At 48.6% G+C, this 27,135-nt stretch overlaps 1 protein-coding gene and 3 non-coding genes across 4 annotated transcripts in view; 3 read left to right on the top strand and 1 right to left on the bottom strand.

Moving 5' to 3' along the window:
- LOC120375474 (zinc finger protein 850-like) overlaps window positions 1-27,135 on the top strand; it is a gene marked incomplete at its 5' end in the record, with an annotated part of 271,416 nt that overhangs the window by 224,306 nt on the left and 19,975 nt on the right. The gene's annotated exons all lie outside the window — the stretch shown is intronic.
- TRNAT-AGU lies at window positions 3,644-3,717 on the top strand. Its single transcript has one exon. It is a non-coding gene; the product is annotated as a tRNA-Thr (tRNA).
- Window positions 15,204-15,276, top strand: TRNAK-UUU. Its single transcript has one exon. It is a non-coding gene; the product is annotated as a tRNA-Lys (tRNA).
- Window positions 18,503-18,574, bottom strand: TRNAG-UCC. The gene has a single exon. It is a non-coding gene; the product is annotated as a tRNA-Gly (tRNA).

Genomic DNA, 27,135 nt, shown 5'->3' with positions numbered 1-27,135 from the left:
CTCCCACCCCCCTTCCCATGAGCTACATCCCGGTGAACGGCAGCAGGGATCAGGCGCACCCGGCACTCACCGGGCGGTGGGAAGTGGAACGACCTGGCCCCAGCCTGTTCTGCTCCACCAGCTCCCAGCCACGCCACTGGTGAGTGCTGGGGGGCGTTTCCCCCCACCCCCCAAGTTCCAAGGCCGGGGCCAGAGTGCAGCTGGCTGGGGCCGGATCACTCCACTTCCCGCTGCCCCGTGAGTGTGGGGTCGGGCCTGCCCTGCAATTACCAAAGTATCAGTCTCACTGATGCCGTGTCACCTCCTGTGACGTTATTAACATAATCTGTAAAAGCAACAAAGAATCCTGTGGCACCTTATAGACTAACAGACGTTCTGCAGCATGAGCTTTCGTGGGTGAATACCCACTTCTTCAGATGCAAGGCCCCAGCCTGTGGGTATTCACCCACGAAAGCTCATGCTGCAGAACGTCTGTTAGTCAATAAGGTGCCACAGGATTCTTTGTTGCTTTTACAGATCCAGACTAACACGGCTACCCCTCTGATAATTAACATAATCTGTAACTCTATAGATCACCGTTGCGACCACTCTTATATATTTGCAGCCAATATTGTAGAAACGTTGTTGTCTAAGGGGTGTATGGAGAGGTTCTGATTGGCTGATTATAATGATGCTATCTCTAGATGTGTATCTTTTTTGTAGTTGATGTTATGAATATTGGCTCTATGCTGCCCGTATTTCAAACTTGTGCTCTGCTTCCGGGGAACACCCCAGCCGGACAAGTTGGTGTCAGTTCTGTCTAGCCTGCTTGATGGCCCATTAAGGACCATCAGCTATACAATCAACCCATTGAGAGAAGGCAGATTCGCCTTGTGCCTCAGCAAGGTATGCAGGGACCTGCCTATGGACAGAACTCTAAGGTTTTTCTATACCACGTGCTGGATAGAGTGTCCTTGGGACAAAGAAAGCAAAGACCACATGGCAAGAGACTATAAAAGGCTGATGCCTCGTCTCCATCTTGTTTTTAATCCTGCTTCATACCTCTGGAGGAACTTTGCTACAAACTGAAGCTCTCTATAAGGACTGAATGATCCATCCCAGCTGTGGATGTACTCCAGAGACTTGATTTGAACCTGCAGTTTATTCCATCACTACTACAAGCCTGAATCAAGAACTTTGCCATTACTGTATGTGAAGGGTTAAAATCCATGTACATTTTACATAACAACCTGGTCTATGGATTGTGCCAGCTCTTTTCCAGACCCAAAGTCCAGAGTATGGTCAAGGGACGAGAGGCCTAGCAAATCGTGATCAGCTAAGAGAAAGCTGGGGTAAACAGAAAGCCTTGCTTGCTAAGATAGGCCCGGTCAGCAAGTTGCCAGGTGTTGGAGCTAAGAACTAAAGAATTGTGTCTTATTCAGAGTTGCAGATTGAACAAAGAATCCCTGTTCCTATTGTGTTAGTCTCTTCTGTAGGGAGACGTTCTTCCCACAGATCCAGCCTTGAGTTTATGAGAAGTTGGCACGTCAGTGTAAGATATGGTATCCTTCCACCTCCCTTCCAAGGAGCCAATGCCTTGCCTTTAGACGCACACAAAACAATCTTTATTGCTATATACTTTCACTGTTTCTTTGCTTTAACCCCTAGGAAAGTACCTGTTGGACAATCAAAGGAGTTGCTCCATTCTTGTGGACCTCAAATCAGAATTCAACATATATATTTTATACTACTAACATTTTATCAAAGTATTCATTAAATGTTAACTTGCTAACTTGAGACCATGGGTGGAGATATTATGTAACCTGTTAACCATTGACTACTGTGCTATCTTGTCTTGTTGCAAAACCTATCCCGGGGTGTGGAACTGCCTTCCCCATCACTTTCCCTCGCCCATGGAAAACCTATATATTCTATTGTAATCAATTGATTGGCAGTGTCTCTGAGCTTAATAAGCCAGGTGACACTCCGCCAGCGCTGTGTGTAATAAACTCCTATTCTTGACCTCTACACGGTGTAGATTTATGTCCTTCACAGACACCTGCTGAATAAAGAGGAGATTCAGCATCCAGCACCCAGTGGTGCCTGGTTGAATGCGTCTCCTCTCCCCGCAGCTTGGTGATCTTTTGAGGAAATGGAGAAGACTGCCTTTGCCTAGCTGTACATTGCTTGCAAAAGAAACAGGTCTTTCTGGTGACAAGTGTTGAAAGGAGCCATTAGACAAATGTGGAGACAAGAAAACATCCCCTAACTGAACTTGCATCTGTGGATGCTGAAGCCACAACACAGAGCGCAAAACGCTATATGACCACGGCTGGTGTCAGAAGAGTCTCTGCCAAAGCCTTTTTCCACCAGCAGGGGCCTCTCTGTGCACAGAACTCCTGGTCGCTTGATGCCTGCAGGCAGTGGAGCACTCTATTTTGGCATCTCTTTGTCTCTTTTTTGATGAACATCTGCAATGACTGTTAAAAGGCCTCTGGATAGTGGTCTTTGGGAAGAGCTGGCTGAAGAGCCTTCCTAGTAACCAGGAAATCCTGGCTTGGCCTGACAGTTCTTCCTTGCTGAATCTAATGTCTCTGTTGGCTCCTTTTTTGTATCTCTTTTCATAAAAAGAAAAGACCTGTCAGCAGAATCCTTCAAAGTAGTGGTTCAAAACAGAAAGAGCCTTCCTTGCAGCTGAGTCTTGGTGCCATGGGGCATGTCTCACCACTGCAGTGACTCTTGTTGGCCGTCCTGGCAATTAGCTCTGGTCCTCCGCTGAGCCTTCATCCAGTGGCATCTGGCTGCCATCTGTTCTATCATTAGGACCCATGTCGCTCTCAGGACTTCATTGTCCTCTTATGGACACAGCTCTCTGGCTGTGCCCCACTCAGTTCTCTCCCCCTTCCAGGGGGGAGCTGTCCTCTACCCAGACACTTGCCTCAGTGGCCAGCTGCAGTCCAGGGTGTAGACACCTGTGTCAGCGGTGCACCTCCAACCCCTGCCATCTGTTTCCCTGGACCACTTCTCCACAGACCTAGCACTTTCCTCCACCTTTGTATCAGGGCCTCAGTCTGGCAGTAGTTGGCCAGGAGGTCACTCACGCTCCCCATACCCACCCAGCACTACTCTGATCATGGTGCCCTCCCGTCTCCTTCCTTCAGGGCAGCCAATCCTCCCCCCTCAAACTCCAAGGAGTGACTAACTCTTGCTGTGCTGAGCAGCCCTTTATATATGGGCTGATCCAGCAAGCCTTCTCCTGATTGGCTCTCCCAATAAGCCCTTTCCTGACTGGCTGAGTTCTGTGCAGCCTCTGCAAGGCTGCCTTAATCTTTCTCCTGCTTGTTTGGGGCATCCACCCCACCACACTTGGAAAGCGGCAAATGAGAAGTCTAGAGCTGAAGGAAAGGTGACCATGACTCAGAACTGAGCCGAGGTTGCTGCGACTGAAACACAGATCACTAACCGCTATATGATCACAGTGGCTGGTGGGAGAAGCACATGTTAGAAGCCCTCTGTCAACTCAGCTGTGGTTTTCTGTGCACGGAGAGCCAGACACCTCAAGGTCTGCAAGTCTTGAGGGACATGGGAAACGGCTGTACTTTGGAATGTGCAGGTGTTGTCCTGGGCCATCAAATGGAACAGTTGTAAATACCTTTGTGAGGCAGGCACCATGGCTTAGCGGGCTAAAGCACCTGTCTAGTAAACAGGAGATCCTGGGTTCAACTCCCAGTGGTGCCTTGTTGCATGGCTTCTGTCTCCTCTGCTCACATTTTCCTGTGTCTTCTTAGGAAACAGAAGAGACCTCCCTTGGTATCCAAGTAATTGCTTGCTAAGGAAAAGGCTTCTTTGGAGAGAAGCATTGGAAAGAATCAAATCACAAGCCTGGAGCTGATGAAAAGGCTGCTGTGACTGGCATTGGCATGGTGGTTGCTTCAACTGCAATTGCTGCAACACGAGAGCCTGCGCCACACGTCCTTGGGATTCGCTGGGGATGTCCACACACAGAGGCCATGTCACCTTCCTTTTGATTGTCAGTGATGAGAAATGGAGCAGCTGGGAGAAAAGTCCCAGAGAGCAGCACTGTGGCTAAGCTGGGCCAGGCACCTGGCAGGTAAAGTGGAGGTTAGGGATGCAGCACCCAGTGGTGCCTTGCCAAATGTGTCTGCTCTTCCCACCTTTTGGTCAATCTTTTGAGGAAGCAGAGAAGATGCCTCTGCCTTGCAGTGCAAATGCTTCCAAAAGAAACCGGTTGTTTTTTCTGACAAGTGTCAGCAGGAGGTACCTAAGAAACGTGGAGACAAGGAAAAGGTCATCGTAACTCAACTTGCATCCATGGCTCTTGAGGCCACAACGCAGAGCACTGAGCACTGTACGACCACAGCTGGTGACAGAAGAGGCTTTTCCAAAGGCATTTTCCACTAGCAGGGTCCTCTCTGTGTGCAGAATTCCTCATCGTTTGATGTCTGCAGGCCCTGGAGATCACTATTTGGCATCTCTCTCTCTGTCTCTGTGAACATCCACTGTGGCTGTTGAAAGTCTGTGATGGGATCTGTGGGATGCAACCTGAACAGCGGGACCCCTGAGCCCTCTGTCCCACCGCCTGGATTCCCTCTAACACTGTGATGCTGTGACAGGCTGTGAATCTCTGGCACATATTGCACTTACACAGACATCCACAGGTAGGGACACATCCAGCTGAGTTACATGAATGCTTCCCCCAGCCACTCACAAAACTAACGATAGATAGAGAGCCTCCTGCCACTTCCCCCCAACTCTGCAGCCTGGCACCCCTGAATTATACCGCAGGAAGGGCAAACCACAGCGGCTGCTTCCCCCACATGTGGGAAAATGGCTTGACCTGCTGGCCCCGCGGACTAAGTCACCAGGTCCAGCTTGCCCCATTCGACCCAAGGGGTTGGTCTTGTGGCCAGAATTATTTGCAGTTGTGATTTCCCCCAGCAGTACCCCACAGGATCCAGGGTCAGCTCCAGCACAGGCAGGCTTAATGCTCGAGCTGCAGCACGCGCTGGGCAGGCTTAAGGCTGGGCTCCCCATGGCAGGAGAGAAGAAGAAGACTTGGCTGCTGGAGGGGCAGGCTGGGGCTTCCTGGATCCCATATGCTCACAGCCAGCCCCCTGCCCCCACTCCCAAGTTGTCAATGGCACCCCCAGGTCGGCCAGAATGGAGCAGCGGTTTTCACTGCACCAAGTCCACTTATGGCTTACAGGCAACTCCAGACCCCCCACAGCCCACCATCTCGGCCAGAAAGGAGCCCACTCAGCCTCACCATTGCTTCTTTTCCTTCCACCCAGGACCCCGCTTCTCCTGGGCTGCAAGTAGCCATCCCTGGGATGCCAACAGGCAGGCACCGGGGTCTATCTCCCAGAAGCCAACTGCATCTCCATGGGTTCAGCCCTCAGAAGGGCAGATGGGGGCTTCCTGGATCCCAGTTGCTCACAGCCAGCCCAGCCCCTGCCTCTAAAGCCATCAATCTATAGGCCAACCTCCAAGGGCAGAGGAGGCCAAGCCACAAGCCTCCAAAAGGTGACACGCCCCACTCCTCTAGGTTCTCCAGACTGAGGCCAAGGTGCTTTCTCCACTGACGTCAGCACCGTCTGTCATGTGAGAGTTGTAGTTATCCCAGGGACAGGCCAATAGGAGAAGGAGGAGCGCCTTCCTGAGCAGCAAGGGGATCTGAGAAAAGGAAGCCAGTCTGTTTCTGAACTAGGGACCTTTTGTGTGTTAAGTAAACATGATAACCACTACACTACAGAAACTCTATCTACTTGGCTGGTGCTTGCCCTGGCACACACTGATGGGGAAACAGAGCGAGTGGTGGCAGCCCTTCGATAGGTCAGGTGGCAGAGCAGAGGACTGGAGCCGGGGCTCAGGAAGTCATCCTTACGTCCCCCTTCTGAACCTTGCTTGGAGGGGAGCTTCTTTTTCTTCCCTTTGCTGACAAAGAGCAAGAGAAGAATGAAAGGCCAGGTGGGCCAGCTCGGTGCAGAAGCCCATGCTGCCTTTTCCTGCTGCAAAGCCCAAAATGAGGGACTTGTGGCAGATAAAGGAACTGCTGCACTTTCAGAAAACACCCCACCCCTGCACACAGGGGGAAAGAAGAGCCTGCCAAAGCTTGGGATTGAACCAGGGACCTTTCATTTAGCACTCACCCAACTGAGCTATTTCAGCAGCTGCTAGATTGCTTTTCAGCCTGCTGCTTTTCTGTCTGGGGTGTTTTGGCAGCTGTGGCACAGAAAAAGGACGTCATTGCGAGCGGCCCATAAAGGCAAGATTCACTTTTGCCTTCCTTGCTCGGCTTTAGTCACTTCCTCGCCCTATTCCTGCCTTAGCTCCTGGGTTTCCTGAAGGCAACTGGGGCCCAGTGGTATGAGGAGGAAGTTGGGCAGCTAGACCCTGGTGGCAAAAGTCCTGCCGCCACTTGCCACCCCACTCTCTTCTCCCAGCGTCACATATTGGCCACCAGGGACTTGGTGCCCAGCAGTGCAAGGGAAGGCAGTGGACAGAGCCACCGTTGCCTTGAAGCTCTGGCTCATTAAACCAGATCTTCAGTCGCTGATGGCCAATGAGAGACCGACATCGCTTGCTATTTTAGTACTTGAAAATCCCATTGGCCAATCTTTGGATCTCTCTAATGCCGCGCTTCAGTTCATGAGGGCAAAGGCGAGAAAAGCGACCTTCGAACTAAAGCACTAGGGTTAACGTCCTAACTCTGCCTCCTCCTGTAACACTATTTAATACTGGCCCACCCTGTGCTGGTGACAGTTCCATTTCTAGGTGTTAGCACAGTTCAGTTACTGTCAAAATTAAAAAGTTTCTATATGCTCAGAGGAAATTAATCTGTTTTCTTTGCTGATACATGGCATGAATAAATACAGGTTTACAGATCCTAGCCTGCAAATTTATCATCTTATATGACAGAGAGAATCATGCATCCAAATTGTGCATCAAAATCATGAACTGAGCTACAAATGCAATAAAAAATAAGGTATACAATGGTTTAACATATGGAGCAGGGGTGGGGCTGCGGGGCACTGAAGACACTTCTTGCCTGAGACGCCACTTGGTCTAGGGGAGGCCCTGTCAGGGAGAGCAGGAGTTAGTGTCACATGCCTATTTCCAGGCTGTTATCTGTGGGCGCCCTGCTCTGGGGGAGGGATCGCGGCAGCCCAGACTCAGGGCTGGCACAGGCCCCGGATTGAGGGGGTGGCTGCAGGGTTTACAGCACTCTGATGTCTCAGACAATGTGTCTCCCCAAAGCCTCAGATCTGCGTCCCCAGAAGGCTCCTGCGCTGCCTCCGCTCCTCTCACAGTCTATAGCAAGGAGCAGCAGCAAGGGTCAGGGATGAGCCATAGGGCACTAGGTGGGGGGGGGGGCAGAGGCTTCAGGAGCCCAGAGTGTTTGCCTGTCTGGGGCATTTTGGCTGAGACCTCAGGGACACGTTGTGAGGCACAATCCCAGGCATCTGTATGAAAGGAGCATAAGGACATAAGAACAGCCAGACTGGGTCAGACTGGGTCCATCTAGCCCAGTGTCCTGTCTTCCCATAGTGGCCAATGCCAGGTGCTTCAGAGGGAATGAACAGAGCAGGGAATCATCAAGTGATCCCTCCCCTGTCACCCATTCCCAGCTCCTGGCAAACAGAGACTAGGGACACCATCCCTGCCCATCCTGGCTCAGAGCACGTCCTCCATGAATTGATTTAACTCTTTTTTTGAATCCTCTTATAGTCTTGGCCTTCACAACATCCTCTGGCAAGGGATTCCACAGGTTGACTGTGCGCTGTGGAAAAAATACTTCCTTCTGTTTGTTTTAAACGTGCTACCTATTAATTTCATTTGGTGACCCCCCTAGTTCTTGTGTCATAAGAAGGAATAAGTAACACTCCTTATTTACTTTCTCCACACCAGTCATGATTTTCTAGCCCTCTGTCATATCCCCCCTCAGTCACCTTTTTTCCAAGCTGAAAAGTCCGTGTCTTATTATTCTCTCCTCATATGGCAGACACTCCGTACCCCTTTTCAGAACCTTTTCCAGTTCCAAAACAGCTTTTTAAAGATGGGGCGACCATATCTGCACGTGATATTCAAGATGTGGGCGTACCATGGATTTATATAGTGGCAATAAGATTTTCTCTCTCATTATCTATCCCTTTCTTAATGATTCCCAATATTCTGTTCGCTTTTTTGACTGCCGCTACACACTGAGTGGATGTTTGCAGAGAACTATCCACAGTGACTCCAAGATCTCCCACTTGAGTTGCAACAGCTATTTTACATCCCATCGTTTTCTATGTATAGTTGGGATTGTGTTTTCCAATGTGCATCACTTTGCATTGATCAACATTGAATTTCATCTGCCATTTTGTTGCTCTTTCACCCAGTTTTGTGAAATCTCTTTTGAACTCCTCACAGTCTGCTTTGGACTTAACTAGCCTCAGTAGTTTTGGATCATCTGCACATTTTGTCACCTCATTGTTTAGCAGATCGTTTATGAATATGTTGACTAGTCCTGGTCCCAGTACAGACACCACTAGTTACCTGTTTCCATCCTGAAAACTGACCATTTATTCCTACTCTTTGTTTCCTATCTTTTAAACAGTTATTGATCTGCGTGAGGACCTTCCGGAGGTGAAAGTAAGCCGGTATGTTACGGTATGGGGTACCGGCAAGAGCCGGTACGCTGTGCCAGCCCGGCCCGGCTTCCCCAGGCTGGTGATTTAAAGGGCCCAGGGCTCCCTGCAGCGGCCAGAGCCCCAGGCCCTTTAAATCACCTTCCGAGCCCCCCTGCCGGAGCCCCAGAGAGCAAATCACTGCCATGGATGCTGCTCTCTCCCGTTCTGCCAACACAGAGCAGGGGTGGGAGAAGCTTCCTTACAGTGGGGGGGGGGCACCATTGTCCGAACTGTGGCACCCCCATGACACCCCTTCCCTAAGGACCCCCACTCACACCACCTCTCCCCCCAAGGCCACACCCACAGACGCCTCTTCCCCAAGAGTGCACCCTCCCCCCCTCCATCATTTGTCCTAACAGCCAGTAAAGAGTGGTGGGGCCATGGCCCTCTAAACCCCCTGTTCCAGCACCCCTGACACAGAGCTAAGCAGGCAGCAGTGTGTGTGTGTGTGTGTGTGTGACAGAGAGTGCTGTGCTGAGCTGAGCCAGTGAGAGAAGGGGGGCTGATGTTGGGGCTGTCCCCTGCCTCAGGACTGGTTGCTTCCAGCAGCTGTCAGAACTTAGAGACAGTGCACTGCTCTCTGTGGCAATCCAAGATCCAAGAGATTCTAGCAGGTTGAGTCTCAGGGGAGGGGGCAGAGAGGTGTGGGTGATGGGCAGGGCAGGTCTCACGGGAGGGGGCAGAGAGGTGGGGGGAGCAGGCAGACCTTGGGGTAAGGGGTGGAGAGGCGTGAGGAGGCCTTGGGGGAGGGCGTGGGACTGGACGCAACGCTCCAGATGTGGCCTCACCAGTGCTGACTAGAGGGGAATAATTACTTCCCTCGATCTGCTGGCAACGCTCCTACTAATCCAGCCCAGTATGACCAGTTACCCATATTGAATGCAGACACAGCAATATCTGATACATTGGTTCCTGTCCATTCAGGAGGTTATTTCCCACCTATTCATAAATAATGAAGCTGCTCTAAGCGGAGGGGAGAGAGCTGTCCCGTCCGTGCAGTTAACCCATCTCACCGAGAGGTGGTAGCTATGTCACGGGGGGAAGCTATGCTGGTGTGTGTGCAAGCTGTGGTGTCTACATGTGTATATAAAGTTTAATCAGGGCAGGTCTCAGGGGAGGGAGCAGAGAGGTGTGGGCGGTGGGCAGGGCAGGTCTCAGGGGAGGGGGCAGAGAGGTGTGGGCGGTGGGCAGGGCGGGTCTCAGGGGAGGGGGCAGAGAGGTGTGGGCAATGGGCAGGTTGAGTCTCAGGGGAGGGGGCAGAGAGGTGTGGGCGATGGGCAGGGCAGGTCTCACGGGAGGGGCAGAGAGGTGGGGGCAGCAGGCAGACCTTGGGGTAGGGGGTGGAGCTGTGTGTGCAAGCTGTGGTGTCTACATGTGTATATAAAGTTTAATCAAACCCCATTTTTAAAACCCATGTGGTCTGGGAATAGAAAAGGAGCTCTTGGAGGCAGAGCCTGTCCTTCAAAATCCTAAAGATCACAGACTTGCCTATGTAAATGTCATAGGGGGATAGCTCAGTGGTAGCATGTTTAACTGCAGATCAAGTGGCCCTTGGTTCAAATCCAAGTGCCCCCTTACAAGAATATTTGTTCAATAAAAATAATTCCATTTCCAGTATGCTCAGGAGCTCCACTAAATAGGGATCCCTGAACTGAAAGGACACACTCAATGTTTTCCTGTGCAAATGCATAAAAACCTAGCAAACATGTCCCCCAGCTGAAATCAGTTCCAATCCTCTAAGTGACTAGGTTTGTTTTCATCAATGAAACAAAGGCACATGAAGACACATTTGCAGGTCCTTGGCCTCCATGGGCTACAATGTGCAGAAGAACAAGAACCACATCCACTTGGAAGGAATGGACTAGTCTGTATTACATTTGGTAAGTAAGTTGCCATTGCAGCAAAGAATCCTGTGGCACCTTATAGACTAACAGACGTTTTGCAGCATGAGCTTTCGTGGGTGAATACCCACTTCTTCGGATGCAAGTACTGCTTTGCTGCTTTTACAGAACCAGACTAACACGGCTACCCCTCTGATACTCACGTTGCCATTGGGACTGAAAACTCTACTGGGGGTGGACAGGAGCCTGTTACAGAACTAAAATAACCAAGATTTACCAAACTCCCTGTTACACATTCAATCCTCTGTTTGTGCACACGGCATCAATTGGGGCTCTAATAAATGGCAACCTTCCTTTAACACAGATCGTTGTTCCTTGTGACTTTCAGATACATTCAAATGGCAGCTGTTCAGAGGTCATGTGCTGCTAGTTCATGAGCAGCAGCAGAGTCTCTGTACGTTTACCAACCATAGAGCTGGGTGTGTCTGCATCCAACTGCAGAGTCAGTGTAGTCCCAGACAGTTAATTGCACAGTCTCACTTTCTGGTCTCATTGATCATTTGGGTAGAAACAGCAACGGTTTGGTGGATTTTGGTTTTTTTCCCCTTCATTTTCTCCTAAGGAATGTGTGATCTTGAGCATGTTAGTTTAAGTTCCCTGTGGGTCAGGAAAATTCCATCTCCTTGAAATAGGTGGGGAAGTGACCTGTTTGTATAACCTAGAATAAAGGAGCTTTTGTAAAGCAGTTTTGCCTTTAACTATACTGGGATAAAGATAGTAAATAATAAATTCCACAGCCAGACACCAGGCCAAGATCAATTGATGGGGCCAGGATCAATTAATTACAGAAGAAACAAACTCTTGGGAAGTAGCTGTAATTTGTCCCCAAACCTTTCCTTGTTCTCATATGCTATCACGGATTCTCTTCTAGAGGGCAGAGTTAAGGTTATCTGGGCATGTACCCTCACTCTGTATTCCCTGTTTTTCCAGAGTTTGAGTTTTACTGAACTCAATGTTCTGGAAGGTAAGAGTTATTCACAGTCAAAGTTAACTCTCTGTTAACAAAGGTTTTGTTAGTGGCAAATAATGACAGTAACCCCTCATTGCAGTTATTCCACTGACTTCAATGTGCTCTTTCCCCTTTCTAGCTCCAAAAAAATAAGCAAATTAAAACAACCTTGAGAACTAAAATGCTGTGAGAAAGTGGAAATTTTAGAAGCTCAAATAATTCAGTTTCTTCTGTGTCTTGTGCGTGTGTAAATGGCACAACACGTTAATTTATAAGCACATCTTTCTTAACTTCTTTAAATATTCTGTAGTACATTGACTAGATCAAGTGGGTTGTTTAATGCAGTGAGGTTTTCATGCATTGCCCAAAACATATTTTTCATGTTATGTAAATGAATACAACTCATTGAACACAAAATTGTGTATTTCATGCTATGAACTGTGTTGGTAGCTCAAATTAATAGGCTTTTTTCTCTCTCTCTCTCTCCATGAAAAAATGAAGCAACCGAGAAAATACCCATGGGAGAGAGGGGGTTTCTGAGAGCTGGGGTAGATATGAAGATATTTATGAAAGGGGGAGAGGCCAAAGTAGGGCCTTAGCTGGAGCAAAGGGTGAGGTTTTTTGTGCAGCTTCATTTTAACCAGCCTCACATCCTGTAGTCCCTACTTCCCCACCCCACCAACAAAGCCACCTGTGACTCCTGAGACAGCCCCACTGCAAAAACTGCAGAGCCCCCAGCACTCCCTCTCCTAGCTGGACCCCCTGGCAGCCAGAGCTCTCCGCAGAACTGCCGTGGTTGCTCCCCTGGGTCTCTGGTCAAGGACGGCTACCGGCTTCTCCTGAGAATGCAGCTGAGAAATGACTTACTCTTCTCTAGATTCTCGCCTGTGGGCTCTGAGAAGCAGGATGGGCCCTGTATGATAAAGTCCATGTAACATTCCCCTCTCATCCCAGCCCTGGTATGTCGCCAGTAGCTGCTGTCCCTGGGTAGCAGCAAAGGATGTTCCCACCATTCAGGAGACCCCAGCCTGGGACTAAAGTCAGCTTCAGGCTTCTCTTCTCTCCCTTCTTGGAATCAAGTTCATGTTTTTGCCAAGAGTTAAAGCAGCCCGAACCCCCAGAGTCTGGATCAATGTCACAAGTTCCCAGTGTCTCCATGGAAGAGAATTTGTTAAATCCCAGATGAGTGGAGTTATATCAGTTCTCAGCCTGAGTCCTTTGCTCTTAATCCTGAGGATATTGTCCCACCATGGGGCCATTTCCCACCTCTCTTTCCTAGGGAAGCACAATTTTCTTTGCACAGACACAGGAACAGCAAGATCTTTCTCTGTCCCTTGTGCAAAGCAGGGGGCCAAATTCCATGGAAACAATGGACAAGCAGGGGGCCCTGGGCACATCCAGCCCTGGCTGTGAGATGTTCCCTCCCCTCTTTCTTTATGCCCCTGTTGTTATTTCATGAATTGTCTGGGATGGGGGAAAAGCTGAGTTCACTCCAGGTGGAGGGGGAAAGAACCCTGAAAGTCTCAGGCCCCAACCCCTGCTACCAGGATCACTGAGGTGCTGGGAATCTGCATGGGAAAGGGACTGTGTGAATTGTCAAGGTGGGGAATGAATAACAATCTACAACAAGAGCCACCTCATTAACCACTGACACAGGCTAATCCTGCTGCCGATAGAAGGGAAACTGGGAGCGATTATTTGCTGTTCAGCCATGGAAACAGTGACCCCATTGCACTGCAGTGAATGTGCTGGGGAAAGCTGGACTTCACAGGCAGGTGGCAATAGCAGATCCTAGAAACACCTAGAGCTCCCCACAGCACTTCTGCCACCGGGGTCAGGTGTTGAGCGACTCACAGTGCCCCCCGACACATTACCTTCCAGCAGGGGGTGGCAGCACCCCCCACCCAATGCTGAGGAGAGGGCTGAGTGTATCTCTGCACCCTGAGCCCAGGGCACCCACTCTCTCTGCCCCACACATCGAATCTGGCCCTGCTGCAAAGTGACCCCTAAGAACCAGCAACCTCCAGGAGAGCAGGTTTGGCCTCAGAGCAGGGAATGTGTCCCTCATGCTGCTTTTAGGCCACTAGGTGCTCTGGAAACAGGAGGGCTCTGAGTGTAACCTATAGCACACATGGCCCATCTGGGAATGTAGCTCAGTGGTAGAGCCAGGGCCGGCTCCAGACCCCAGCACGCCAAGCGTGCGCTTGGGGCAGCATTTTGCCGGCAGGGTGGCAGGCGGCTCCGGCGGACCTTCCGCAGTCATGCCTGCGGGAGGTCCACCGGAGCCGCGGGACTAGCGGACCCTCTGCAGTCATGCCTGCGGGAGGTCCGCCAGAGCCACCTGCCAGCAAAATGCTTGGGGAGGCTGGATTCCTAGAGCTGCCCCTGGGTAGAGCACATGATTTGCATGTATGTGGTCCTGGGTTCAATTGCCAGCATCTCCAAAATCTTTTCACCCTGCTGCTTTGCTCATATCCAGAGGGGATGTGACCCAGCAATCTCCCTGCAGGAATTTCAATCCTGCTCAGTGAGGGGTAAGTGCCAATTGCATGGAAGGTCTGGAGGGGTTTCTGCTCCTAAGTCTTCGCTGTACATTTAAGATTCCCACCAGCTGTGCTGCTTGGGACAAGGGTAGATGAGAAGGGAGAATCCTCCAGCACTGGAGGGAAGAAAGGTCCCATCTGCACAGACTGAGAGGCAAAGACTAGACTTATTTCTTGTCTGGGCCAAATCTTTTCACCTGGTATAGCCCTTGTTCCAGCTCAGGTGGTAGCTAGGGGATGTCTCATGACTGCAGCCATGTTTGTTCAGTTCCACCCCCTTATACAGCTTTGGTACAAGGCAGGAATTTTTTGTCTCTCTCCTGGGGAAAAGCCCCAGGTTTAAGATGGATTCCTGTATCAGGTGACATGGTCACATGTCCTGTGAGACCCCAAGCCTTCATTGTTCCTGGCCTGACTCACAGATGGTGCAGGACAGAGCCATCTCCAGTCAATTGTCCTGGTTAATGGGAGCCATCAAGAGTCCAAACCACTATTAATGGCCCACACTTTGCATCATTACAACAGGACCTCAGAGTTATAGTTCATAGTTCTAGTTTCAGATCCAAAAATGATCAGTTCATACAAATAGGATGAACACACACAGTAGATTATAAGCTTTGTAACGATACCTCACAAGAGACCTTTTGCATGAAGCATAGTCCAGTCACTTTATATTCACACTCATTAGCATATTTTCATAAAATCCTATGGAGTGCAACGTCACAGCAGGGAAAGGGTTTTACTGCGGCACCTGGGAGCAGTTGAGTTGCATGTTCAGGCTGTGATATGAGTTCCTCCAGGTTTCTCGTAAGCACACAGGGACCTTAGCGTGTGCTCTCGATACAGGAATGGCCCAGACATGATAAAGTGATGGGGATTGCATTTCCCTTTTTTATTTTTGTATTTCCAATGACATTTCTGTTTGTGACTTCGTTTTGCTTTGTATACCTGTGTTTTCTCCTGGATTTGATATTTAACGAAAAAAAGAATAGAGCCTCAAGGCACTGGATGGAGAAGCAGGCTGGGGCTAGGACTGCTAAGAGAGTGAGAGTAGCAGGTTTTCTGTATTGTTTCCTGCCCTCATTTTTCTTGACTAGTTTCTCTTCCGCATGAAATTTGCCTTTTTTTAAAAATGTGAGCCTGGCTAGCTCAGTTGGTAGAGCATCAGACTTTTAATCTGAGGGTCCAGGGTTCCAGTCCCTGGTCAGGTAAAGAAACACTTTCCCTCTGTGACATTCCCAAAGAGTTTCAAAAGGACTCTCATTGACTTTAGTTTTTCCTTTTCAGGACATGGCCTTTCCCAGGAAGGGCCCTTTACTGCCTGGGACTGAAGGTGCTACTGCCTCACCTGTCCACTGGCCTCACAGTCTGGAGGAAGAAAGGCCTCTGGGCCTGCAGCAAAGTGCTGTGTGCTGACTTTTTGAGCAAATGCAGGGCTGGCCGGAGAGGCATGTTCCCACTGAGTCCTCCCTGTCAGGAAAAATTGTCCCCACAGACAGGGGCGGCTCCAGGCCCCAGCACGCCAAGTGCGTGCTTGGAACAGCAAGCCGCGGGGGGTGCTCTGCCGGTCGCTGCGAAGGTGGCAGGCAGGCTGCCTTCAGCAGAATGCCTGTGAAGGGTCCGCTGGTCCTGCGACTTCAGCGGACCTCCCGCAGGCAAGCCGCCGAAGGCAACCTGCCTGCCGTGCTTGGGGCGGCAAAATGCCTAGAGCTGCCCCTGCCCACAGAGTCCTCCCTGCTGGAAGTCTACAGTAATCAACAGGTTCTCTGCTGGTCCCATGGTGTAAGGGCCAGCACTCAGGACTTTGAATCCTGCAATCTGAGGTGAAGTCTCAGTGGAATCTGAGAACAATTCCTGTGCCACAAAACCTGCTGGGTTTTCCAAGGCTCTGTCTTGATTTCTCAAAGGCCATGAAAGCCACAACAAAAGGTTTTTTTCTCCTGCTCATAATAGCTCATCTTAACTGATCACTCTCATTATAGTGTGTATGGCAACACTCAATTTTTCATGTTCTCTGTGTGTGTGTATATATATATATATATCTATATCTATATATCTTCCTGCTGTATTTTCCACTGCATGCATCCAATGAAGTTGGTTTTAGCCCAGGAAAGCTTATGCTCAAATAAATTTGTTAGTTTCTAAGGTGCCACAAGTACTCCTTGTTCTTTTTGCAGATAAATGAATGGATGTTAAGTCCATGAATGGCTATTAGCCAGGCTGGGTAAGGAGGAATGGTATCTCTAGCCTCTGTTTGTCACAGGCTGGAGATGGATGGCAGGAGAGAGATGACTTGATCATTACCTGTTAGGTTCACTCCGTATGGGGCACCTGGCATTGGCTGCTGTTGGCAGATAGGATGCGGGGTTGGATGGACCTTTGGTCTGACCCAGTATGGCCATTCTTATGTTCTTATGAAGGAAGGGGCAGAGTATTACAACAGTGTTTCTGTAGTGTAGTGGTTATCATGTTTGCCTAACCCACAAAAGGTCCCTGGTTCAAAACCAGGAAGAAACACAATGACTTACTTTTCCCAGCTCCTACTGGCCTGTCCCTGCTGTTGTAGGAGCAGCAGTGATTTCTATGCTCAGAAGGTCTGTTATACTTCCCCTGCTCCCACTCTTGTCTCCTCTCCCTCTCTGAATGCCTGTGAAGTGGATTTTCCCTCCTGGAATGCTCGTAGGATGAATGTTCTGGTTGAAGAGCAGAAGAACTTCCAGGTAGACAAGGTGTCTGGGACGCTAATTAGGCAGCAATCACACACCCAGAGCATGGACACTGCCCAAGGTGGGGTGTGACCAACCAGATGCAGCCAAGTCATCTCTAGTCACAGGCCATGAGGTGCAGGTCCTTAAAAGTGGGAGGGGCCGTGTGCTCAGGAGAGCACTCACAAGCTTGTACCTCCAGTGAATGCCCTTTGCCCAGACCGCCTGGACAGTGGTTCACAGCGTTGTATTTCATTGTGCCTCAGGAAGACTTACCTTCATTGCACCGTCCATAGCTGCACTGTGGGACACTTACCTTGCAGAATCCTGACATCTCCACTGCTGTGCCTGTCCTGGGAGCGTGAGTATGCGAGTGTGAGTGCGACACCCCCCCCCACTTCTTCTTTTGAGCTTAGCTGTCAGTATAACAAATGTGCTGCTTTCTGCCAAACTCTGGTGGGTCATTAGTCCTCCCTACGCTTACCAGCTGGCCCAATTTTGGGTAACACCTGTGGTAAACTCAACCCCTGCAGGACAGAGGGTGATGAAATGAGCTGAGAAAAAGCCTTGGCATCAGCTGGGGAAAGCTAGAGGATCTGGGCTAGTCACCTTTTGAAGCCTTGTGGCTTGGTCTCCTCTGCCCTTGGAGGTTGGCCTACGGTGGCCGGCTCTTCCTGCTGCCTCCTCTGTGTGACTTGCCAAAGGAAGGAGTGAGACAGGAATGGGGCAAAAGAGGAAAGTCAAGCTGAGGAAGGCAGGGCAGAAGCTAAGCGCCTCAGTGCGGCTAAGTGGGGTTAGTAGAGCACCACAATTCATTCTGCAAAGCCTGGGGAGGTGCGGTTGGCTGCTGGGAGGCAGAATCCTGTGCCTGCCTCTTGGCTTCCCAGGGGTGGCTACTTGCAACCCAGGAGAAGAAGGACAGTTCTGGGTGAAAGGAAGACAAGCCAAGCTCTGGGAGGAAATTTGGGTGCACGGTGCTGGCTCTGCGCTGGGGGAGGGGGTTGGGGTGCAGGAGGAGTGGCACTTACCCCGGGCACTGCAGCTCCCAGAGTGACCGGTACACACAACCCTCTGGCAGCAGTTCCTAGGTGGGCGGGGCCAGGGGGTCTCCATGTGCCACTGCCTGCAGGCGCTGCCCCCAGAGCTCCAATTGGCTGCAGTTCCTGGCCAATGGGAGCTGCGAAGTTGGTACTCGGGGCAGGGGCAGTGAATGGAGACACTCCCCTCACCCCAGGGGATGCTGGGACATGCCAACCACTTCTGGGAGTGGCACGGAGGGACAGAGGCAGAGTGGGCAGGGAGCCACCTCAGTGCTGCTGGCACATCTCTGCACACCCATTGGGGCAGGGGAACTGAGGGCCTCCATGTGCTGCCTGGTGTAGGGGCAGTGCACAGAGCTGCCTCCCCTCCCAGGTCTATTACAGGAGTGGGTGGGTGGGGTCTTTTGGCCTGCAAGGTGCAGCAGGTCGGACTAGATGATCACACTGGTCCCTTCTGACCGTAAAGGCTCTGAGTCTAAAAGGGAGAGGGAAGTAAAGGGAAAAAAATAAAAAATAAACCAAATATTGTAATACCAGGATGACTCCACCTGCTCATTGTATAGTCCTGCCCCTTTCTTCCTCCACTGGGTGTTTAATGACCTGCAGCACATTGATTCTCTCGTTCCATTGCTAAACTGATACAATGTGACTGAAATTAAAACCAATTCCCAGCAGAGAAAACATCACATCTCTGCATTGGCTGGGAATTGAACCCAGGTCAACTGCTTGGAAGGCAGCTATGCTCACCACTATACCACCAATGCATCTGGCAAAAGTATCACTTATGCTTGCCCAATGAGGCTAGACCAGAATGGAGGCGTTTTACTACCTATTAAAATATACTGGAGTCTCATCACTAAAAAAAAACTACCTCTGTCTTCACCTGGGTATGAACCATCAGCCTCTCAATTAGGTCACCAAAGTGGTTAATCACAGACACAGGTAACTACCCTACTTCCCAAGCTTGTCTATGAAGCACCTACAGGGGCACACCTGGCTAGTGAGGGAGGCACACTGCTGGGGTTATGAGTTCAGGCCTCACCCAAAGCATCGGTTTTCATTAGCCATGGAGCTTCCCCCACTCACTTTGTCTAATCCACATGGAAAGTGCCATACGAGGGTGATAAGAGCAAATTCTAAACTCTGAAATGCGGAGGTGGCCCATAGATTGGGATAAAGGGTTTGAAGAGAAAAAGCTCTAAGGGTATAAAACCAGACAGTCTCCAGGGGGAGGTACGGTACAACGCCTCAACAGGGAGCCATTTGGGGAAGGGGGTTTCACTTCCTCTGTTAAATGTCCTGAGAGGTATTTTAAGATGAAGATAACACCATGGCTCACAGTTGACAGGCACGTCCTGGGTTAAAGAAAGGAAGGGACTTGGGTTAATAGTGGGAAGATTTGTGTTACTGTCACTGTCTGACCCCCCTTGAGTGCAGAGGTTTGTACGTTGCTGGGTGGAACGCACAGACTCCTGGAGAGCAGGGGCAGCTGTTTCCATGGCAGAGAGTCTGGCACTTAGGAGACTTTCTTAACTTGCTATTTTGAAGCAATTCAATAAAATAACAGTGGAGCTACAATGTTCAGTCCAAAATTTCAGCCCCCCCCCCGGTGCAAAAATGCTATTTGAGGATCTAAACAGGAGGCTTCCAGCGCTAGGACACCTGAGCAGAGAGCTCAGTGCGGGGTGTAAGAGCTGCTGCCTCTGAGGGTCCTGGGCTAAATCCACTTGCAGGTGGAAGTGTTTTGATTTACTTGATGGATAATGAGCAACAGCTACCAGGGGAGAAGCCCTAACAACCTGCTGCTACTCCAGCTGCTGCCCCGGTGGGGGGAGGGGAGCCCCAGGGGGCCTGCTGCTGCTCCGGCCACCCCAGGAGTGCTGCCAGGGGCCACCGAGCTGCGGCTGCTCCTGCTGCCCGCAGAACCACAGGAAGGAGATGATTTTTTGACAGTGACGGATGCCTCGTCCTAAAGGCCTTTGTCTGCCCCCTTCTAGTGACTGTTTGGTACAGGAATGCAGCCCTCACTCCTGAGTCTCTCCTGGGGAAATAATGTTTCTGTGCAAAACACCAAAGCTTTTGACATAAAGGAAGAAAAGGAAATGGCCACACGATGGGACTAGGACATAAGGAATGAAACACAAGATGCTTCTCCCATGTGCATTGACTTTGAACCTTGTTGTTTGCGGTGGTGTTGTATCCATGTTGGTCCCAGGACATGAGACACAAGGAGGAGGGGGGTCACATAATATCTTTTCAAGGACCAAGGAAGGGAGTATTATTTACTCCTCATAACACAAGAACTAGGAGGGGTCACCAAATGAAATGAATAAGCTGCAGGTTTGAAATGAACACACTTCCCTCAAGCTGCTGGCAATGCTTCTACTAATGCAGCCCAATCTGCTGTTAGCGTTCTTGGCAACAAGGGTACTGTTGACTCATATCCAGCTTCTCATCCACTGTAATCCCCAGGTCCTTTTCTGAAGAACTGCTGCTTAGCCAGTCGGTCCCCAGGCTGTAGCCGTGCAGGGGATTCTTCCTTCCTAAGTGCAGGACTCTGCACTTCTCCTTGTTGAACCTCCTCAGATTTCTTTTGGCCCAATCCTCCAATTTGTCTAGGTCACTCTGGACCCAAACTCTACCCTCCAGCGCTTGGATTCTTTACATGCTTTCACAGAGTGAAGAGCACATGTTCCATGATTTCATATGGCAGAGTTCTATGCTATAGGGAGCTTTCCCTGTGTGAATTTGACAGGTGAATCAACATAGAGACATATTGTGACCCTTCTCAGGGAGTTTCCTTGTTGCCACCTTCCACTAGGAAGATGGAGTTTTGCATTTGGCAGCTGGATGTTAGTGACCAAACTCACCCAGCCCGTCAGGCACTCAAGGACCCTCCTCTGAGCTACAGCAGCCACCCTAACCCCTGACTTCCTTCAATGTGTCCCCCTCTGGGGTCCAGCCCGGATCACCAGATACTCAGAGAAATCCCAGATTCTCTCTGCCCAAAGCAATGGTATATCCCAGGTTACTAGTTTTACTGTGGACCACTGCTACTGTATCTCACACAGCACTTGAGTATAGTTATAAAACAAGCAGAAATTTATTTAACAACCGATAGAGATTTAAACAAATAAATGTGAGTGATGGAAACCAACTGTTACCAACTAAACAAAATCAGAAAATGCAACCTACACTTTTTAATAGTTACCTTTTCTATCTAAGTAGAGTCTCACCTCACACTTCAGTCAATTTCACTGATTGCTAGTCCCTATGCCACGGCCCTGCCTTTCATGAAGTGCCACCGGTCATTAGGAATCTCCTTGGTGAATGGACCCAGAGTGTTTTTCTCCACCCTGAATCAGTCTTTTGTCTTTATATTCACAGAAAGGACAATCTCCTCATTCTCATATTGTCCTTGTCACTTCCACAGGGTTTCGATGTCTATAATTTGTCTTTGATGGTTTTCCATTGGCTTTTCTGGGTTGGTGCAAAGGCTGACAATGGAGCAATACATCACATAACTGGCTAGCAAGGAACAGGTGCCAATTCCCTCCCACTGGAATGGGCCATCCCCACCAAGACCTATGATTGGGGTGACTCACTTTCACAACAATACCATATGGGCATAATTTTCCATGTACTTACATTACCCCTTAACTATGACTTGGACACACCTCTCGCAGCGAGTAGGAGTATCAATAATTTACAAGCTTTCAGTAGAGATCTCACTGCTATGCTTCCTGGATAAATATCATAAAAGCAGTGTATTAGGTGTGGGGAGTTTGTCAGGTCTGACACAGGAGTTGCTTGTGAAGAACAGTGACCCCCTTTGCCAATTGGCACCAATGAGCTTTTGTCACAGATGCACTGAGCTATACAGTCACCCCCTGATAGAACAGAAAGGCCAGCACAAAAAACAGTGAGAGGAACAATAAGATACTAAAATGACAATGGCTGGAACTCTCCATTTCTCTCAGTCTTTGCATTCATGGGCACTAAGAGCTGTAGCTACAGTTGAGGAACCAGGCGATCGGACAGCTGGCTCAGCCCTCCATACGAGTAACTTTCTCACATATGGGGAGATGGGTCAAAATTGGAATTGATGTTAAGGCTGTGTCTACACTTCAAACCCTGGAAATATCCTTCTGACAACCTAACACTGTCTACACTGGGGCTCAGGTCACATTAACTACTTCTCTCAGTGGAGAGGACTTTTCACACCCCTGAGAGATGTGGCTCTGCCAACGCAGCTTTTCTACATCGACCAGCCTTTAGTTGGCTTATTGACCTGAAAGGCAATGGATTTCAGTCTTTTTCTTTATATTGATGGTTGATGAGTGCAGCTGTGCTACCTGCTGGACACATCCTGTGACAGATGTCAGGCCTTTCCTTTGCAAATTAGAGAACTGGGGAAGAGAGTGACCCTTACAGTCTAAGTTGGTAAAAATGTATACAACTTGTCACCTCGAGTAGCTTTCCTTTAAATAGAAATTGACTTTGAAACTAAACAAAATAAATTCTATTTGAAAACACAAAATATTAAAATCTATACTGGGCCAATATTCTCTTATACACACTTTCTCACACACATTCTCCCACCCCAACCTTTGGAGTGAGGTTTTCTACCAGAACTCTTTATACTACAGGGGGTAAATTAAATCAAATTAACTTTTCAAGATTAGCCATCATTTCCTGTACGACTAACAAAACAAAACAAAAAAAGACAACTTTCAGTTTTCAAAAATACTTCAGATTATCATACATTTAGTCTCTTCTTCTTTAACCAATAACTTCACCAATAATCTCATTTTAGTAGATGATAAAAACATTCAAAGATCACAAATTATCATATATGTTAGTTTTCTTTTAATGCTCATTGCCAACAACTGAACCTTGGTTCAAGTTGTGGTTTGTCCCAACCACTTCTGTGAGTTCATATATCTCAGGATCTTCTGCAGTATGTGTTGGTGGAAGGGGTCTCCTATGTGGGAATCTTTGCATCATGAGGAAAAAGACCTCTCGTGTCACACTTTTAATCTTTCAAAGTGAGAGAAGATAGAGGAGAAGTGATGTAAATGCATAAAACACAAGAGAGAACTGTCTGATCTACACTAAAGACATTTATCGGTTAACTATATTACTCAGATTGTGAAAAATCCACACCACAGGGCAATGTAGTTGCACAGCCCTAACCCCCTGCGTAGATAGCAATACATCAGCAGCAGAACTTCTCCTGCCAAAAGAGCCACTGCCACTTGCGAGGGTTGGACTAATCAAGTCTGATGGGAGAAATCTCTCCCATTGGCTGAAAGCATCTGTAATAGCAGTGCTACGGCAGCACAGCTACATTGGTGCAGCTGCACCAACATCAGCTTTATTGTGTAGCCACAGTGTCAGACACAAAACCATAGAATCAGAACTCAACATGCGAGTATCCGGAAGTCTGAAATTGGAGCCTGATACATTCATTGCCTCATTGGTTACCATCATTTCTACAGCCTTGAAGTCCTTGTTACCCAATCAGGCAGCCAGTTTGGGATCCACGGGGAAGGAATGTCCCTTGAAGCACTCTCTCTTTGGATCCAATTGGTGAAGGATGATTGTTCTCAGTGCAACCTGGCATCCTTTGGAACTGTAATCAGTGACACTGAACTAGGAAGTGGAGTTGTACAAACAATTTTCCTTGGGTCATTGGTCACCATAGCTTCCTTTACTGGAAGTGGAAACCAAGAACTGGGTGTGGACTCTTTCAGCCCCAGCTCTTTCCAAATCCTTGGCCTTGGTTAGGGTAAATTTACACTTCTCCGAAGTAGAATCCTTTACAAAACCACTCCAAATCTCAGCAGTGTTAGTGAGGCTTACCAAAACATGCCCAGCTTTTGTTTAATTTGGTGGCACAGTTCCAGGCAAGGGACTGGATACAGGGCTGGATCACAATCTTCATTAGTGACCAGAGCTGGAGTTTCTATTCAAAAATAGCTATTTTTCTGCAGCTATTAGATTTCCAAAACTGATTTGATTCGATATACATTTTTAGCACCTACAAAGGATAAATTCAACAAAACTCCGCTTCTATTTCCTCAACATCTGTATCATGAAGGGCAGCATCTCCGATACAATAAGATTAGCTAGGAAAGATCTTCTGTAGGGCCTGGGTTACAAAGGCTTTGGAACCAAATACATGGGCATTGTGCCTAGTTCAAAAATCACTTAATTCCATGGAATTTTCTCCCCAGATCATCTGGGCCAATATTGACTTAAACAATTGAACTACTGTGATCATATGCATTTCCTACAGTTAGTTGGGGTTCTACTGTTGATCACCATTTCTGAGTACAGATTTTAAATCACTGCTGCTTCTTTGTTGGCCTGTCCAGTAAATTGGAGAGTTCTCTAATGCTGACAGAACTGCACTTCAACTTTCTCCATGTCATCATGCAGGGATGGGGAAAAAGCAAAGCTGAAGTGAGAAATGTTGACTTTAGCAAATAGTCATTTGTCTTACATTCTCCAATAAATCTGAGCTACATCCTATCAAACTGGACTACTATCCAATTGAGTGACCAAACAGCCTTCAGGAAAGATAGAAACCCACATCACAGAGAGATAGAATACACGGCAATGGAAGTGTGAAGCGAAGTTCCAGAGCAGGTTACATCTGATTATTCAGAATCAGGACAAGAGATCCTCCCATCACATTCTCCTCTGATCCATTCAAACATACTTCACTCAGCACTGTCTCAATAGTCAGTTATGTTATTTATAAAATTTTTAGTATCCGAGCATTGCCATAATGGGGGACAAAACCACTCACCTTGCCAGAAGTGGCTTTACCAATAGATGGAACCTGCGATTTAAACTCCCAATGATCACACTGTGTTTGGGATCCATTTGAATTCCCCTTCCAGGTCTTTGACACTTTCATCTCCAGTCAGAGCGACTCTGATATAGGATTAAAGAAGTCAAAGCATCATCTCCAAGCACAGACAGCTGAGAACTCTTCCTCACAGGACACTTTGAGAAGTGGATAGATAGAATGTGATGAAGATAACCTCTGCATGGCTCAGACAAAAGGTAACAGTTCTGCAGTGATGGGGAAGGAGGGAATCTCTGAGTCTCCCCATCTCCTTCCAGTGTCTCAGAGGCTGAAATTACACTTTTTTTTCCTGCCCCTGCTCCTCTTCATTTGAATATAATTTGAAAAATTCCCATTATATCTGCTCTTCAGCACAACCCAGAGCAATGTGAGAACAACGGGCAATGATACAATCTGTATCACTGGTGACTAACAATAACTTTGCAATAGGAGGAATAGCATAAATGTGATGCTCTCTGGTTCCTGATAGGAAGGGCACACTTGAATTACTCATGGGATAATGGAGTTGATAGAAAGGACAAATGGGTCCACCTCAAAACAGGGCAAACGGCAAAAGGCAAAAACGGGCCACTCATCTGGTCAAACTGAGGGATAACCATGCTGCAAACAGTTCAAACAGCTTTAAAATTACTATGTGGGAATCAGGAAAATTATTGAAGAAAAAAAAGTATTGATAGCCCTAGAGGTGTTTATGTTGTTGATCTCCCTTGCAGATTCTCTGATGACTAACATGGGCTAAGTGCCCACAGAAGGTTTTCCCGCACTCACTGCATTTATAGGGTCTCCCACCGGTGTGGATTTTCTGATGTTGATAAAGGCCTGAGCTGCGATTGAAGGTTTTCCCACACTCACGGCATTCATAGGGCCTCTCCCCTGTGTGAATTCTCTGATGTTCGGAAAGGGCTGAGCTGTTAGTGAAGCATTTTCTACACTCACAGCATTCATAGGGCCTCTCCCCTGTGTGGATTCTCTGATGTTTAGAAAGGCCTGAACTGCTAGTGAAGCTTTTCCCACACTCACTGCATTCATAGGGCCTCTCCCCTGTGTGGATTCTCTGATGTTGATAAAGGCCTGAGCTGCTAGTGAAGCATTTTCCACACGCACTGCATTCATAGGGCCTCTCCCCTGTGTGGATTCTCTGATGGGTAAGAAGGTTTGAGCTGCGATTGAAGGTTTTCCCACACTCACTGCATTCATAGGGCCTCTCCCCTGTGTGAATTCTCTGATGTTCGGAAAGGGCTGAGCTGTTGGTGAAGCATTTTCTACACTCACAGCATTCATAGGGCCTCTCCCCTGTGTGGATTCTCTGATGTTTAGTGAGGCCTGAGCTGCTAGTGACGTTTTTCCCACACTCACTGCATTCATAGGGCCTCTGCCCTGTGTGGATTCTTTGATGCCTAATAAGGCCTGAACTGCTCGTGAAGCTTTTCCCACACTCACTGCATTCATAGGGCCTCTCCCCTGTGTGGATTCTCTGATGTTGATAAAGGCCCGAGCTGCTAGGGAAGCTTTTCCCACACTCACTGCATTCATAGGGCCTCTCCCCTGTGTGGATTCTGAGATGCCTAATAAGGTTTGAGCTGCGATTGAAGGTTTTCCCGCACTCACTGCATTCATAGGGCCTCTTCCCTGTGTGGATTCTGTGATGCTTTATAAGGATGGAGTAATCACATACGTTTTTCCCAAACTCAGTGCATGTATTTTTTCTCTTTCCGCTGAGGATTTCCTGTTGTGTTGTGATTTCCTTGAGGTCCTTCTGAGTTTCCTGACAGGAAATACATTTACCCACTTTCTCTTCTGGGTGCTTTCTCTGCTCTCTTTCTGGTATGTGCAGAACGTGATGGGATTTTCCCTGCTCATGACTCCTGGACACATTCCTTTTCAATCTTTGCGATAATTCTCTGTGTTTAGCCACTTGCTCAACATTTTCCTGCTGAGAATTCTGCTCCTCTTTCTCACATATCATTTTGTCACCTGCTGTGATAGAGACAGAAACCTCAAACAGGGATGGAAAGGGGAAGGCCAAACCAATACAAGTACTGGAGAGAGGTCAAATAAAAATCAGGAACTGAACTCCCCCAAGTTCTTCCCCCAAACAGGAGAGAGGAGGGGATCAATTCAGCCTTCATATCCCATCCAAATTCACGGGGGAAGGGAGGAAGCTACTGTCTGGTGTCTGCTAGGGTCTACAGGAAGCCATGAGCTATATTTACCCTAAGGATACGACCCCTGCTAGGGACAATATTGAACTGAGAGACCTTCCAAGGGCATTGTAGGGCATCCCAGATGTTTCCTTCAGGCACTTATAGATTCTGAGTTGCTTTAATGTTTCCTCACCTGTGCAGGGAGCTCTCAGGATCTCTCTTTCTTCTGAACGCTGGAGGTCTGGGACCAATGGCTCTTCCTGTTGTTCCAGCTGGGAGATCACATCAGGTTGGGAAACTG

The sequence above is a fragment of the Mauremys reevesii genome, linkage group 12 (genome assembly GCF_016161935.1).
Source record: "Mauremys reevesii isolate NIE-2019 linkage group 12, ASM1616193v1, whole genome shotgun sequence".
Classification (NCBI taxonomy): Eukaryota; Metazoa; Chordata; order Testudines; family Geoemydidae; genus Mauremys; species Mauremys reevesii.
The sequence above is the reverse complement of the archived record's forward strand: the minus strand, read 5'-3'. Positions and strand labels throughout refer to the sequence as shown.